Here is an 18,898-nt window from a genome sequence, read left to right on the forward strand (position 1 = left end):
CAGCTAGTAAGTGTCAAGTGTCTGAGGCTAGATTTGAACTCAGGTCCTCCTGAATCCAGGACCAATGTTCTATCACTCTATCCACTGTGCCACCTAGCTGCCCCATCCTAAAGGAAATTTAAAAAAAAATTGTGAAACACCTAAGGAGTCCTTTTTAAATTTAGTTTATTTTATTGTGAACTTAATAAATAAAGTATTTCCATAACATAGTAAAATAGAAAAAATATAATTTTACATGATACTGTAAATATAGCATGCACAACTGGCTATTCCTTTAAAATGTATAATAAATTTATCATGAAACTTTTTTTTTCTTTTTGTCTTCCCCACCACTACCCTAGAGATGGCTATCATTAGATAAAAAATATGTATGTATATATGTATGCAGGTATATACACACATATATCAAATGACTGATAAATAGAAGTACTTATAGAATGGTGTATATATATATATATAAAATCTCAAATGATTAACAAATAGAAGTACTTTTAGAATGATATATATATATATACACACACCATTATATATACATACATATAAACCACTCTATAAGTATTTCCATTTATCAGTCATTTGATTTTGATACAATATAGTCCTTTCTTCAGGCATTTACAATATATAAAGGGGATATGGAACATAATCAAATAAGTGTCTTCTTGTTGACTGGATAAAATGTAAACATAAAATGTTAATCCTGTTATCAACCATTCTCACCCATTATAAAAGACTACACTAAGTGCATGGGCATAAAAATAGTAGAATTTTGATGAAGTAAAGAGATAGAAAAAAGCACTTCATTATAGGAAATGACACACTTTTATAGGGTGCTAAAATGGAGAGAAGTTACTTTCTGGAGGTTGACATAATGCAACAAATACTTGGATATTGAGGAGAGTTTAATGTCTATTGTAGAATATCTTGAACATAGCACTGAATTTGAGAGTCAAGAAACCTGAATCCAAGTCCTGAATTTTCCATTAAGTATGTGTAGCCTTATGTCACAGATTTCTCTTCTATGGAGCTCAGTTTTTTTTTTTATATCTAAAATGGTAGGGTGAAAAAAAAGTCTCTTCAAGGACCCTATAGTTCTGATCTCTGAGCTTTCAATACCTTTGCCTATCTAGCTTTTACCCACAGTGTTCTGGACGTTTGTATTTCCACATGGCAATAATCTTGAAATAAAAGAACAAACATTTCCTTTGTCATTTGCTTATTTGTTTTGACAAATGTTTTAAGTAATAATTATCATAGAACTCTTCAGAGAATCAAAGGCTATTTGGTCAACATAATTAGATCTTAATAATACTAATAATACATAATACATAGATCTTTGACAGAGCTATGCTCTATAAGAATTAAATCAAGGGGAAGGAATGGGGCATTTTCTTTCCTTAGAATTACCCAGGTTGGTAGAAAGAAAGTATGAATTTGCTAATCATTTAGTTTTTGTTAAAGGGATAAAAAAAACAGTAATATGACTCATGAAATACTAGCTTGATTCTACTATGAGACAAATGTGAATAAAGTACTCAGAATTTTCCCTTACTTTTTCTTGGTCACATGTTCAAGGGATCTTAGAAAGGGGGTTGAAATGAAGAAGAAATAAAGATATAGTGTTTACTGAACAGTAAGCAGGGGACCAGGAGGGCAAGGGAAATGATGATAGTGACTGAGGAGTATTAGGGAGACTCGGATCTTCCTCTATATGACAGAACAATAGTAGTGACCCTTGAAGAAGATGGGGATCCTAAAGGATGCAGTGTGTTTGAGACACCCCAGAAGGATGATGTCCTTCTTATTAAAAACGATTATCTTCCTGAGAATGGGAATTAATGAGCCAATCAATGCCTCAACTCACTAGAGAAGAGGATGTGGAGAATTTAGTAGAAACTTCTAACTAATTCTCTGAAAGCTGAATTATTCTAATAATAAGTTTAATAATTTTCTTATGTACTTAATAATTCTACCTTCATCCAAATTATTACTGCTCCGAACATGATATAGAAGAAGATATTGCTGAACATTACTCTTTAATGTCCTATGATTTATAAGCAAAGGATGCTTCATATCCCTGTAACTACTAATAAAACAATTTTATTTCATTTATTTCTAGGGACAAAATTAAGACAATTCAAAAGGAAACTATTTTAAAAGAAATTTTGATTAAAAATATAATTCACTCAAATATTAACCCTTCTCCCTGTATATCTTTTTTATTCAATTCAAAAAGAGAGCAAGAGATCTGAGAGAACATCCAAAACATAATGGCTTCAGCAAACCACAAAAAAAAGATATTAATAATAAAAGAAAAGAGCAATTTCAATAAATACACATTTTGCAACAAAATGAATTGAGCTTTCTTCCCCCTGCCCCTGAGGAAGGTGTGGTGCTGTGGTTAGAGAGCTTGATGTGGATTCAGGGAACCCTCCCTTCATATCTGACTACAGATACACACTATCTATATAACCCTGGGCAAGTCACTTAACCTCTACTTGCTTTAAATTCTTGTAAAGTGTTCACTACAATAGCTGACACATAGTAACTGCTACATAAATATCAGTTGTTGTTGTCATCTTCACTGTCATCATTGTTGTTGTTATATGCCAATAAGAAAACTCTGAGACTCCAGAATAATTCAGAACACTGATTGAAAAATGAAGTATTAAATTAGAGCTCTTAAGGAAGATATCAGCAATTCTAACAATAGAATAAATAATTTCAAAGAAAAGACAGAGAAATTCTCTAGAACAACTATGTTAATATGACCCAAAAGCAGTGTATAATAACTCACCCAGAGCCACTGTAGGATAAATTATTACACTTTTAAAAGACACTAAATGCATTGGAATGAAAGGGCCTTTATTCAGTATTATCAAAAGCATATAAGTGAAATGAAGAGTTAGCAATATTAGCAATGGGGATACAACAAGCTTCCTAAGAAAAAAAGAATGGTAAAGTAAGAATGACCCTTCTCATGACACTACCAGAATTCTAGAAAGCATATCTCTAACTACACTGCAATAGATTACAATCAAAGGCACAAATATTTACCAAAAAAAATCTCTATTCACAATTAAAATCTTAATAAACTGAAAAAAAACCTGCCAAATACAGGAAAAAGCCAAAGTCACATGCTGCATGGCTTCAGTAAACTAGCAGAATTGGAAATAAATCCACAAAATAATTATTTTTTCTCTACATTACTAAAAATATCAAGAAAATCTAATAATAAGAGAAATGTTACTCAGAATAGCTACAAGTATATAAAATATCCAAGAGTTATACAACCAAAATACATGTCCAATTTATATAAATACAGATGCAAAACACTCTACAGAAATAGAGGAAGATAAATAATTAAAGATATTTTAATTTCTCATGTTTGAACCCTGTCAATATCATAAAAATGAAGTTGCTATCAAAATTAACACAGAGATTTTGTGCTCTACTAATCACCATGCCAATGGAATACTTCATAGAAATAGACCAAAAACATCATTTAGAGAAGGAGTTGGCAAACTATGGAACAAAAGCTAAATCTGGCCAACTGACTGACTTTATATGCAATCTAGATTCACAGGTCACATGAAAGCAAATGTGAGGCTACATTTGCCACCCCTCCCTACCCCCAGACATACCTTGTAGACTTACTACTTAGAAGAACAAAGAGAATGAAATGTCAAGGTGATACTAATGAAAAAACAGTATCTTTGAAGTAAAAATACCTGTATTCATTTCCTACATTCTATTCTCATGAAGTGTGTCATCTTGGTCAAGTTACTTGACACCTCTGAGAGTTTATTTCCTCAAGTGCTTAATGAGGAATTTTGTATTAGATTACCTCTGCATACCTTTTTGGATTTATATTTCTGATTTTTAGATAATGAGACAAAAGCATGAAAGGGGTTGTAGCATTTAAGAGTTGTACTATGAATAGTCATCAAAACTATCTGGCAATATATTTTTAGAATAGAAATGTAAATCAGTGGAATAGTCTAGATAAACAAAAAATAGAAAATAGTACAATGTTTATAATATAAAATAATAAAATGGAAAATGATACAATATTTGATAAACAAAATAACATAAGTTACAAGGAGAAAGATTGTCCTCTAAAAAAGTAATACTGAAGGAAATGGAAAGCATTTTGGCAGAAATCAAATATAGCTTTACATTTTAAATTATGTAGTATAATGAGCTCAAAATGAGTATTCATCCTGAATGTGAAAGGTCACATCATTAAATGATAATAATAATTAAGCAGAACAGAACATTAATGTGTATAGCTAAGGGGAACATTCTTAACCAAACAAGAAATAAAGATAATAAAATTTTTAAAAGATCAGATTTGACTAGGATTAAAAATCTTTTTCATAAATAAAATTGGTGAAGATAAAGGTAGAAAGTAGAAAGAATCAATTAGGAAAAATATTTGCATAAAATATCCATGATAGAAATTGAATATCCAAGATGTATGTGTGAAGCAACCCAGTTAGGAAACCAAATAATTTTTTTTAATTTCTGGTCAATGAATAAAAACAAAGTTTTAAAAAGAATTACAAACTATAAATAACCATTTGTATGCATGTTCCAAATGGCTAAACATAAGATAAAAATGGGGACAGCTAGGTGGCTCAGTGGATAAATGCTCCAACCCTCAATTCAGGAGGAACTGAGTTCAAATCCAGTCTGACATTTGACACTTACTAGCTGTGTGACGCTTGGCAAATCACTTAACTCTCATTGCCCCACAAAAAGAAAAAAAAAAGAGTGAGAGAGATAGAGAAACAAAATAACTCTGAGATTTCACTTCATACCATTCAAATTGATGAAAGAAGATGGAAAATTAGAACACTCAATGTTAGACTATCCTTGAAAAGACAGGTACACTGATACACTCTATTGTATTTTTTCAAATTTTATTTTTATTTTTCATTCCAAATTCATGACTTCTCCCACATATTCAAAAGACAAGAAACATGAAATCTATTACATACATGAAGTCCAGAAAAAAATTAATTTCCTTGTTTTGTAAAAATAAAATAGAAGAAAGAAAAAACTGAGCAAACAAGGAAGGCATCAATCTGTACTCTGAATCTATCAGTTCTCTATCTGGGGTGTTAGATATCATTTCGCAACATGAATCCTTAGGAATTGTACTGGATCATTGTATTGATACGTTAATAAGTCTTTCACGGTTGATTATCCATATTGTTGTAACCTTGTAGATTATTCTCATGGTTCTGCTCAATTCATTTACATCAATTCACGCAATCTTCCCAGATTTTTCTGAAACATCTGCTTTATCATTTCTTATAGCACAACTGTGTTATATCAAATTTATATACCATAACTTGATCTGCTCTTCCCCAAATGATTGTCATTCACTCAGTTTCCACTTATTTGTCACCACAGAAAGAGCTGCTATAATGTGTGTGTGTGTGTGTGTGTGTGTGTGTGTGTGTGTGCATGCCCATATGGGTCCTTTTCCTTTTCCCTTGATGTCATTGGGGTATAGTTCTAGTTTTGGTTTTGCTAGATCAAAGGGAAAACAAATTTTACAACCCTTTGGAAATGTTTCTCTTGAATCTTGTGTTTAAATATCAAGTTTTCTTTTCAGCTTTGGTCTTTTCATCAAGAATGCTTGAAAGTTGTCTATTTCATCAAATATTCATTTTTACCCTGTAGAATTATATTCAGTTTTCTGAGTTGGTTATACTTGGTTATAATTCTAGCTGCTTTTCCTTCTAGAAAATCATATTCCAAGCCCTCCACTCCTTTATCTTTGTAGGTACTAAGTTGTCTGTGATCTTGACTGTGCTTCCATGGTATATAAATCATTTCTTTCAGACTGCTTGCTGTATTTTCTGCTTTACCTGGGACCTTTGTATTCTGGCAATAATATTCCCAGGAGTTTTCATATGTTTTTGTTTGTTTGTTTTTTGAGGGATATGACCAGAATATTTTTTCAATTTTTTACTTTGCCCTCTAGTACTGAGATAAGTGGGCAATGTTCTTTCATAGTTTCTTGAAGTATGATTTCTAGGCTTTTTTTAAAAAAAAATCATCTCTTTCAGGTAGTGGAATAATTAAATAATTAATTGATTGATTGGTGATTCATTAATTATTTCTCCTCAAATAGTTCCAGGTCAGCTGTTTTTTCCTACAAAATATTTCATGTTTTCTTCTTTTTTAAAAAAAAAAACATATTGTGGGGGCACCTGGTTGGTGCACTGGATAAAGCAATGACCCTGAATTCAGGAGGACCTGAGTTCAAACCCGTCCTCTGACACTTGAAACTTACTAGCTGTGTGACACTGGGAAAATCACTTAACCCCTCATTTCCCCACAAAATAAAACAAAACAACACATATTTTGACTTTTTATTGTTTCTTAATGTATCATTAAGTTATAAGCTTCTGCTTGACAAATTCTAATTGTTAAAGAATTTTCTTTCCCAATGACCTTTGCTACCTCTTTTACCATTTATCAAGCTTTTATTTTTAAATATATTTTCTTTATTTCAATAAATATTTCTCAATCACATGTAAAATATTAACATTTAAAAATGAGTCTCAAAGGCTCTTCCTCTCTCCTGTTCTTTCCTTACTCCACTGAGTAGGCTAGTTATATAATATAGATTATACAACACAAAAAAAAAATAATAATAAAACAGTATGCTTCAATCTGCCCTCAGAATTTATTAGTTCTCTTTCTCTCGAGCTGGATGGAATTTTTCATCATGGGACTTTAGTATTGTCTGGGATTAGTGTCATGACCAAAGTAGCTAAGTTTTTTGCTTTTTTAAAAATATTTGATCATCTAAACTTTATTGCTGTTACCATGTAAAATGTTTTCCTGGTTCTGTTCACTTTACATTGGTTCATACAAGTCTTCTCAGGTTTTCTGGAACCACCCTGCTCATCATTTCTTATAGCATAATATTACATTACATTCAAATATTACAACTTGTTTAACCACACCCCAAATGATGTACATTCTTTCAATTTTCCATTCTTTGTCAACACACACAAAAAAAGAGCTACTATAAATATTTTTCTACAAAAAGGTTCTTTTCCCTTTGATTTTTTTGGTATTCAGATCTAATAGTGGTATTTCTGGGTAAAAGAATATGCTTAGTTTGATAGTTCTTTAGATATCTTTCAAAACTGTTTTTAAAATTGTTGTACTAGTTCACACGTCCACCAAGGGTGTATTAGTGATCCAATTCTTCCATATTCTTTCCAGAATTTGTCATTTTCCTCTTCTGTTATGTTACCAGTCTGGTAAGTGTGAAGTGGTACCTCAGGATTATTTAAATTTGTATTTCTTTAAGTAATAGTGATAGCATTTTTCCAAGTGACTATGGACAGCTTTGATTTCTTCTTCTGAAAACCACCTGTTCATTAATTGGGGAATGGCTCATATTCTTTATATAAATTTGTCTTAGTTCTCTATATATTTGAGAAATGAAGCTTTTATTAAAGCAACATTCTATAAATATTTTCCCAGTTTCTTCTTTTCCTTCTAATTTTGGCTATATTTGTTTTGTTTGTACATAACCTTTTTCATTTCATGTAATCAGAATTATCCATTTTACTTCCTGCGATTCTCTCTTTCTCTTGTTTGGTAATAAAATTTTTTCTTGTTTATTCTTCTGATGGGTTTATTTTTGCCATGCTCCCCTAATTTTCCTATGACATCATCCATTAGGTCTAAACATTTTATCCAGTTTGACTCATTTTATCTTGGTATACAATGTGAGATGGTCTTCCCAACTACATTCTACTGTCCCCAGAATTTTTTGTCAAATGGTGAGTTCTTACTTTCAAACCTTGGATCTTTGGCTTTATCACATACTAGATTGCTATGGTCATTATCCACTTTGTATTGTGTGCCTAATCTATTCCAATGATCTGCCATTCTACTTCTTTCCCAATTCATGTTTACTACTTTGTAATAGAGTTTGAAATGTGGTGTGGTGAGGCCACCTTCCTTCAAGTTTTTTCCCCCATTGAGTCTCCTGATATATTTGACCCTTTGTTCCTCCAGATGTGTTTTGTTATTTTTTTCTAGCTCAGTTAAGTAATGCTTTGGTAATTTTATATGGCAATGAACAAATAGCTAACTCTAATTTTTGGTGTTATTTTTTTCAGGTTTTTTTTTTTACACCTCTTTTACACCTAGTTGTTCATTCTTCTTTCATTTTATTGGATTTTTCTAATTTATTTTCCAAAAAGAATTGATTAACTTTCTTCCCAAAATCTCCTTTCCATCCTAACTACACTATTACCATGTACAATGCCACACCATCTTCACAGTCACTAAGGCTAATAACTTGAAAGTTATCCTGGATTCTTCACTATCTCTCATCTCCCATTATGAAGTTGTTGCCAAATTTTGGCAGTTTGACCTTTGCAAAATTTCTTCAATAGGTTCCCATTTCTCCCCTGACACTGCCACCAATTTAGTATATGCCTTCATCACCCTCATATCTGGACTATTCTAATACTCTGCTAATGAGTCTGCTTGCTTCAGGCTTGCCACTCCCCACTCCAATCCATGCTACATTTAGTTACTAAAATGATTTTCCTAAAACACTGGTCCAATCATGGCATTCCTCTACTCAATAAACTCTGCAAATTCTCTTAATTCCAATGCATTCCCTCTGTTAATTATTTCATATTTGTCTTGTATCTGTCTGTCTGCTTGCCTGCCTGCCTACCTGTCTATTTAATGTTTGCATGTTGCCTCACTCATTAGATTGTAATCTTCTTGAAGGCAGGGACTGTCTTTTGCCTCTTTTTGTGTCCCCAGCACTTAGAACAATGTTTGGCACAGGGTTGATACTTAATACATGCTTATTGATGGATTTATTCATTCTTTTCCCATTTTCCCTTCTAATGTTTTCATTTAAATTTTTTTAAAAATCTGCTTTTTCTTTATCCCTTCCAGGAATTCTTATTGGGCTTCTGGTCACTCTGATTATTTTTTGAGGCTTTGCTTACAGACTTTTTTTCACATCATCTTTTTTTTTTTCTGACTTTGGTTCTTTCCTTCTTTCTCTTTTTTCTTTTTTTTTTCAGGAAAATGAGGGTTAAGTGACTTGCCCAGGGTCACACAGCTAGTAAGTGTCAAGTGTCTGAGGCCAGATTTGACCTCAAGTACTCCTGAATCCAGGGCCAGTGCTTTATCCACTGTGCCACGTGGCCATCCCCATGGTAGCTTTTTTAATAGTTTTTTTCTTCTTTTTTTCTCATTGGCTTATTTTTTCCATCCTATTTTTTGCCTTTTGACTTAATGCTAGAGTTGGGCTCTGCTCATCTCTCAGACTGGGGAGGCATTCTGACCTGAGCTTCTCACTTGTATAAGCCTCTACTTTTATATATCTGTAGCTGCCTATAAGATTTTGGTGCTTCCAAAATGTCATTCTAAAGGGAGAGTAACTGACATCCTGATCTGTGCTCTGTGTATACAGGTTGGGGGCCTTTTCACTCACAACTGTGACTACTACTCTCTACTACAGAATTGTGAGGTGAAACTGGATGATGCATGATAAAACTGCTAAATGGTATTCAATATTGTACCCAATGCCATTACATAGGACCTGTGTGCTCTCTTTCTTAACAAGTGTTTAATTCCCTTTACTGACCTTGGGTTCTTGGCTGCTCCGGCTGATGCAATTTCACATTGCCACTTCTGCTGCATCACACTACTGGCCAGGGTTCAGAGATCTCTGTCATTCTCTTTCTATCATTCTTGACTTGGACTAGAAAACTACCTCCTTTAACTTTTGGTTTTCCTACTCAGAATCAGTTATACACACTTTTTTTAAATGGCTTTTGAGGGATGTGTAGGGAGAACATGGCAAAAATGCTAACTTCATTCTGCCTTCTTGGCTCTGAACCAACCACACTAATGTACTCAGTGCAACTGGCTATTTCTCAAACAATTCTGCACATTAATTTGCAATTAAGGAAGAAAAGTGACAATTATCTATTACATTTGACCTAGTGATTCCACTACTGGCAATATGCCCAAGGATCTAAAACAAAATTAAACAAATGTCCAATATATTCAAAAATGCTCATAGCAATACTATTTGTCATCAAAAGGAAACTGGAAACAATATGGATGCTTATTAATTGGGGAACAGCTAAAAAATAACTGTTATATTAATGTAAAGGAATATTATGTTATAACAAATGATGAATATGATTTCCCAAGAGACATGGGGATATTTGTACATTATTTCATCCATTTCACTTAGATCATCAGTTTTATTGACATATATGTTTTCAAAATAGCTCCTAATAATGCTTTAATGTTAGCATCTTTGGTAGTGAATTTGTACTTTTTATTTTTTATAAAGGTAATTTTTTCTTTCATTTTAAAATAAAATTAAACACTGGTTTTTTATTGTTTCTTTTCCTACAACAAAATCCTAGTTTTGTTTATTAGTTCAACATATTTTTCTTACATTCAGTTTTATTAACCCATCCTTTTATTTAATTTCATTGTTTAATTGAAGATTTTTAATTTGTTCTTTTTCTACTTTTTTGTTACATGATGACTTAATTGATATTATTTTTTTTCCTTTTATTGATGTAAACATTTTGAAATATAAATATCCCCCTAAGTACTACTTTGGTTATATCCCACAGATTTTGCTGTGTTGTATCATGGTGTATCATGAGAAACATTTAATGAAATTATTGATTACTTCTATGATTTGCTCTTTGAAAAACTCTTTCTTTAGGATCAGATGATTTAAATTCTAATTATTTTTTGCCTTAGCTTTTTTTCCATGTTAATAGTATTTAATTTTTCCAGTTAAATGTAAAGATAATTTTCAACATTCATTTTTATAAGATTTTGAGTTCCAAATTTTTCTCCCTCCCTTTCTTCCTTCCTGCATCCCCAAGCAATCTGATGTAGGTATGCACTATCAAATTAAACATATTTCCATATTAGTCATTGTGAAAGAAGAATCAGAAAAAGGGGGAAACCTCAAAAAAGAAAGCAACAACAAAAGTAAAAGTAGTATGATTCAATCTGCATTCAAATTCTATAATTCTTTTTCTGGATATGGAGAGGATTTTCCATCATGAATCTTTTGCCATTGTCTTCAATCATTGTATTGCTTAGAATAGTTGTCACATACATACATACATACATACATACATACATACACACACCTATTCTTCCCTTTTTGAACCAGTTCAGATGACAGTGATGTTCAAGTGTGGCCCTACTTCCCCCATTTTTCCTTCTATGTAAAAACTTATCCACATCTTTGATGTGAGATAATTGCCCCATTCTTTTTCTCCCTTCTCTTATGTTCCATTACATACCTTTTATTAGCCTTCTGTTTTTCTTTCGAAATATATGCAGTTTAACATTAGTCCCTAATGATTTGACAGTCACATTTGCCTTTTTATGCCTCTCTTGATTCATGTATTTGTCAAATATTCTATTCAGTTTAAGCTTTTAATCAGGAATGTCTGGAAACTTTCTTTTCCATTAAATGTTTAGTTTTCCTGTATATGATTTTGCTAGGCTGTTTTTTTTTTGTTTTGTTTTTTGTTTTGTTTGTTTTTTTACGTGGGGCAATTGGGGTTAAGTGACTTGCCCAGGGTCACACAACTAGTAAGTGTCAAGTGTCTGAGGCCAGATTTGAACTCAGGTCCTCCTGAATCTAGGGTCAGTGCTTTATCCACTGTGCCACCTGGTTGCCCTGGTTATTATTTTTTTTTGTTATCCTTACTCCTTTGCCTCCTTAGATATCATATTTAACATTGTAGCTGCTAATTTTTTTTCATAACTGAGAATGACCTAGTTATTATGAACATATTAGCATAGCCCACACAATAGGATCCATTTTTAGGTGGATAGACCAAATAGCTGTCCACAGTCCTGTAAAATGGTGGTCACTGAAGGTCAAAGTAATCCCTGAATCATTGAGATCTGTAGACATAATTTAGTACAGCTTGATGAAGTCGATGTCTTTTGCACAGTGATAGAAGCACATGTTCAGGTTATACTTGTGGATCAGGCCATGCCAGTTTAAACACACATGGCACGACTGAGACACCTGGCTGAATTTGCAGGATCTAAAGAAAACACACATAGATAATGTCTACAACAAAGTTAGTTAATATATCTAAATTAAATAGTATAAGATATTCCTCAAATTCTAATCTAATACACAATCTATTATGCTCCTGAGTGACTAGTAAGGAAACATTCCTCTCATCAAAAATCATAGGAATATTTCAGAAGAAAGATGTATACTCTGCCATACATGGTCATTATATTAGTCATTTCACTTAACTTTTTTTTTCTTTGCTTGTTTCATGGGACAATAAAATTGCAGGGAGGAAGCCTTTTTAAGAGAAATATTTGATTTAATTAGAAAACCATCAATAAAACATTTTGATCTTGAAAGTGTAGAAAAATATTAGATATTACTTTAGACCAAGAAGGCTTTTGCTCGCAGAAGAAGTGCACTATAAATATCTACTACAGATTCAAAGTATATTTCAGAGATAGTGATTCCTTTTTCTGAACACAGTACAAGTCATATCAGGAAGTTACAGATAAAGTTTGGGGTTTCCATGGTAACCCACATTCACTAAACTATAAAGATTAATGCCCCTTTAGGCTAAAGGAGGGATATATGAAGAGATAGATTCTTTAGTCTGTTTGTACATGACTGATAGCAGACTTGTCCTAAGGGCATTCTTGAATATATGAATAGATAACTGTATTTTTCTTGAAGTCAAGAATCTGGCTCCCAGGTTCATATTAGAGCTTTTGGAAGGGAGACTTGGTTTGCAAATCAAAGAACAAATTTTCCAAGTCCATCCACTTTGAGATAATATAATCATATTCATTTTATTACCAAATTTATGGATAATAAAGGCCAAACAAAAGAAAATAAAGAAATGACATAATCAATGTATTTAGACATGTCAACTTTTAATCCTAGTTCAGTGCTTTAATATAAGAATTTACCAATAAGTAGGAGCAAAGAGGATAAGTCATTTAAGGAAATTCCCTTTGCTGGTGATGCATTGACAGTACTTGCCATGTACAAGGCCTCTCTTGATTAAACCGTAGTATTTGGGGGTGGGAGGAAGCAAGACTGAATGGCTCAAATGAAATTGTCTAAGTTAAGTTGTTTTATTAGTGAGAGTACATTTAAGTCTCATAGTACCTTCTGTAGGATTAGAATAATATAGTAATTGAGCATCACAGGCAATGATGGATAGAATTGATGAGCTTTAAAACTTCTTTGCATTCTGAGTTAACATAGGCTTCTGACAGGAAGGACAGGACAGGTCCACTTACAATTAAAGAAATGCTTCACCAGTTTGGGCTATTTGCCATTAACATGTTTTACTTCTACCTGATATCAGCCAAGTGAATCTTGAATGCATTTTGATACTTAAACCATCAGCAGAGATGATAAATAATATAGGCTTTTGTGGAAAATGACCTCCTGAATGAAAGGAAGTTATAGAAGACTGAACTTATTCAAGGTAATTTTTGCTTGAGGAATAGCTGACATTTCCTCTGATACTAAAATGACACCAAAGAACTGAAAGTGAAATAGGAGCAAATTGTGGAATAAATTAAGACAAAATCAGGTGGCATAGAGGTTACAGTGATAATCTTAGAGGCAGGAAGACCTGAATTCAAGTCCTTCCTCAAGCATTTTCTTTGTTACCCTGGACAAATCACTTAAACCCTCTGTCTTATTTTAATTATCTCTAAAATGAAGCAATTGAATTCAATGACCTTGAAAGGGGGCAGCTAGGTGGCACAGTGGATAAAGTACTGGCTCTGGATTCAGGAGAATATGAGTTCAAATCTGACCCAACACTTGACACTTACTAGCTGTGTGACCCTGGGCAAGTCATTTAACTTTCATTGCCCCACAACCAAGAAAAACAAAAACAAAAACAATGGCCTTGGGGCAGCTAGGTGGCACAGTGGACAGAGCACTGCCTCTGGAGACAAGAGGATTTGAGTTCAAATCCAGCCTCAGACCCTTGACACTTACTAGTTGTGTGACCCTGGACAAGTCACTTAACCCCAATTGACACACCAGAACAAACATACAAACAAAAACCAAAAAAACAATGGCCTTGCAGGTCTCTTCCAGTTTGAAATCTATGATGTCATGAAAAAACAGGGATGGGAGTTGGATTGAAAGAGAAATGAAAAATATATAAAATACATGAAATGGGATTTAAAATTATGAAGCGCTTGATTTAATTTCAAGTATACACACACACACATATACAATTCTCAGTTTGTAAAAACAATATAAATCTACTGGTTCTATGATATTCCTATGAAACTTAATGGACCTTTTCCTCCCATTGTTCATGTTTATGTCATCATCAATGTTTAATGGAATATGGACTGTTACATAGAATAATGTAGACAATGAGGCAGTGTGATAATTACTTTAGCTGACAAATGAAACCCATAAGCCTAAGGTGGTATTTTTTTTTAAAGCTTGGCTTTTTCTCTTCACTTTTAATTGGAAACATTTAGCTTTTATTTACTCCAAAAGTAATGATTTTGTCAGTGGATGATTAGTCTTTTTAGTATCAATAATGGTCTTCTCGGGAAGTTCTGGGGGAAAGGAACCATGATGTAAAGGATTTGGTAGCATTCATTTATGCATGCAATCTAATCTACTTGGTTGTTTAAATATGCCTATTCTCCTGGTGTGCTTCTGGAAATGTGTACACAATTCAAATGCCCCTGCTAATTACCTCTGCTAAATACTCTTAAAAGGAAAATGCCTGACCAAAATGATGAAATATATTGTCTAGAGGATTCTCCAATGGATTCTGAGGAAACTTTTTAAAACAAAACAAAATAAAACAAACAAACAAAACCAAAAACATTCATTATCTATCTCTAGGTCATGGAGCTACATTAGTTCCTCTAAGAATCACAGAATTTGAGAGTTGGAAGGGTTATCAGTAGCTACTTTATCAAACCTATACATGGAATGATTCCCAGGTATATCATACTTCATAATTGTTTACTTAGCCTCTATCTGAATATAACCAACAATGTACAATCCACTCCTTCTTGAATCAACCCATTATACTCTGAGACAGTTCGGTTAGGATGCATTTAATTTTCTAAATTGCTTTCATTATAATTTTTCTTCCTTGCTAGTTCTGCCCTCTGGGTCTCTATTGAATTATTCTAATCCCTCCATCATATAAATGCCTTTCAAGTCCTTAAAGAAAGCTGTCATATGCCTCCTTTCCCCTAATCCTCCTTCCCCCTCCAAAAAAAAAATCATTTTCTCCAGGGTAAGGATAAATGTTCACATTTCCTTCAACCAAGCCCCATTTGACCATTTGTGTGTTCAGAAGCCATCTGAGGCCATTGCTGTCATCCCAGTCAAGTAAGCCACTTCTAACATTATTTAAATGGCCTCCATCTAGCTTTCCTGGGATCAAATCCTTTGCTTGTTGGAATTATATTAGATAGAACACTAACTTAAATAAACTTTGTTTCAGAATTTGCATTCTTATTTTCTGACACCTTGATCCAAATTTCCTGTCTACTTGGATTTTGGTTCTTTAACTTATCCTATGAATCAATAAATATGTATTCAGCACATACTAGATGTGATCTAGTGATCTAGCCTAGAAGCCAAGAAGACTTGGGTTAAATCTTACCTCTCACAGATACTGACTAAGTGACTTCAAATGACTAGGCAAGTTACTTAACCTCTCAGTTCTCTAGGCAATTCACAGAGACTTTGAATTAAATATAGGGAAGCTAGGTTGCACAGTGGTATTTATAATCCTACAGGAAAGGCAAATCTGAGCATGCTCTAAGGACTGTTTACATAAATTACAAATTAAATTCTTGATGTCATGTACATGCAATGCACAATTCACAAGAAAACTAAGGTAAATTTGTCATTAGCAATGGACAAGAACAGTAAAGGCTTTCTATGTAAAGTGTTATTGAACTGAGATTTGAAAGAAACTAGGTGTTCTACAAGGTAAGTAGTGAGGTTATTTTAAACATGAGAATCAGATGTCTTGGTCAAAAACTAGTGATTAGAGATGAAATATCATCTATGAAGAACAAAAAGTAGGACAGCTACCTTGAGCATATAGTGTGAGAAGGAGAATAATGTGTAGAAAGTCTAGAATGGTGCTTTGGAGCCAGGTTGTGAGGAAAACCAAGTCTTTAAAAATTTTATAATTTATCTTAGGTTACTTAGAGTCAGAGCAAAAAGAGGAATGGCATGGTTAGACTACCCTTTAGGAATAGCACTTTAGGCACTATGCAAAAAGAAAAAAAAAGGTTGGAGAGGGGAAAGACAAGATTTAGAGTCCAAATAGGTGGATGCTGCAATAATCCAGGCAAGAGATGATGAGAACTTAATGTGGTGTAATGGCAGTGTGAGCAGAGAGAAGATATGAATGTGAGAAGTGTTGTGGAAGTAATTTTTAAAAGACTTGTTATTGATCACAAATGAAGAAGAGAGGCAGAAGTAAAGGAAAGTAATTAATTTTGTATTATCCCAATGTCAGGAACCTGGTAGACTTAGAAGAATAATATTTTCCTAGACAGAAACACTGAAATGAGAATGAAGGATAATCACCTTTGATGTCTATGCTCCCTAACTAATATTTTATCTATGAGGATTCCTGCTTTCCTGACCACTCCTTATTTCTGGAAAATTTGTGTTCTTCAATATAATTCATAACTCTTGACTTGTATAGATATGTACAATTTTTTCAAAATCTAAAACCATTAGAATGAGAAAAATGAAACCTATTTCTATGTGGTAAAATATATGTAATACTTAACTGTTAAACATTTTAGGCACATAAAATCACTTTACTAAGGAAATAATATGTGTGATATATGTATTTGTATGTATATATATGTATATGTATTTATATATGCATATATTCTACTTTATTTAATTTATTCATGCTTTGTCCCATCTAGACCACTCATTAGATTTTAGATATCACAGCTAGAATTTTAGGCCCTTACAATTCCTTCTCCTGGATTCAGCCTCTATTATATTTCTTAAGCATTAACCTCATGGTTAAGCAAAGCAATAAAATTAATAAAAACATGGAATATCAAAACTAATATCCCAGTAGTGGAAACTCTAGCAAATTTCTTTCTTTCCTGTCCCCCAAATGTGAAGTCTCATTCTACTCTCTCTTCTGTGTCTCCTGAACATCAAGGGAAGAAAAACACAGGAATTTAATTTGTATAATATTGGCTTTATTTTTCCAATTTACATAAGCACATATTGGAGATGCAAGTACACTGGGGTAGGGGGAATAGGATTGAGAACAACTATTAGAGAAGCAAATGATGGGGCACAGGAAAAAAAGGTTTTCGCTGTTCCTCTAGCTGTGGATCAGTCTTGGGCTGTCTACTATATTTTTCTATTTATCTCAGGTACTCTTCATGCTTCTCTAGCTCCGATTGCTCCACTTTATAAAACAGATATGATCACCCACCATATTGTATCTTCTACCTTGCAAATACCAGGAGAAGCCTTCCTAGTCATTTCTGGAACCAAGAATGAGAACTATAGAGATGGACATGATTATGCCAGTCATCCTCTCCCTTTTGTCACTAATTTCCCTGTTTTTACTCTTTTCTCTTTTAAATATTGATATATTATGTGTTTTATTTTCTTGAATCATTCTCTTTCCAGTGACCTAAACTGGGCCACTCATCATAGAAGTCAGCTGAAAATGTCCCACTACTGTGCATAGCTAGAAAAATAGCAGCTTGAAAATTGGGCCCACAACCAAATAGACAAAGGCAGGCAATATATGTGAATTGTGGAGCTGGATTGAAATAGAAATAAAAGGAAACTATTCTTAGGGCAGCTAGATAGGGCAGTGGATAAAGCACCACTGGAATCAGGAGGACCTGAATTCAAATCTGATCTCTGACATTTGACACTTAATAGCTGTGTGACCCTGGGCAAGTGAAAAAAGGAAACTATTCTTAAATATTTGCTACTCATTCTTAAAAATACAATCTCAGACCAAAAAATAAAATCAAGATTTTATTTTCTATTTTAAAGGAAAAATCCTCAAAATAATCTTTAGCCATAAATATTATACATGCATATGCATATATATAAGTATTATTGATATATTTCAATATATGTGGTTATGTGTTATCCAACAATGTGAAATCTAGATTTCACATTGCAAAATGCTTACACATTCAAATGAATATTTCATTGAGTTTGTAACTCCTGTAATAATGATGGGCTTCATAATTTTATTGAATAACTAAAGTATAATTAATATTTATGTGTTTTTGTTTATAAATTATAATGTCCTATAATTTCATTTAGTTTAGTATAAATTTATATTGCAGAGAGTCAGATTACTAGAGCTGAAAGGGATCTCAAAGCCTATCAAATAAAACAATTTTAGAGGGAGGCATATGGAAAAAAAAGGAATAAGGAAAGAACAGGGAAGAAAAGGTGAGGTTAGAGAGGGACAGAAAAGGGGAGAAGGAGAGGGAAAAGAAAGTTGAAGAGGAAGAGAGGGGGAAAAGAGTTTGATGGAATTATGCAACAGAAACAGCATGGAAATGGAACTCAAATTTGTATTCTAACCATCACTAATTTCCTGAATGACCTTGGTCAGGATACTTCACCTTTCTTGCCCTTTTTTTGGGGGGTGTGGGCTTAAAAAAAGAGAGCTGGCTTCTACAGTGTCTAAAAGCCATTCCAGTACTTTGAAGAGAAATTAGGAAAGATAGAAGGAAGATTTGGAGAGTTGGAGGAAAGAATGGAAAGAAAAATGAGAGCAATGGAGGAGTCATAAGAAAAAAGTCAAAAGCT

This window comes from Dromiciops gliroides, chromosome 3, assembly GCF_019393635.1.
Source record: "Dromiciops gliroides isolate mDroGli1 chromosome 3, mDroGli1.pri, whole genome shotgun sequence".
Taxonomy (NCBI): domain Eukaryota; kingdom Metazoa; phylum Chordata; class Mammalia; order Microbiotheria; family Microbiotheriidae; genus Dromiciops; species Dromiciops gliroides.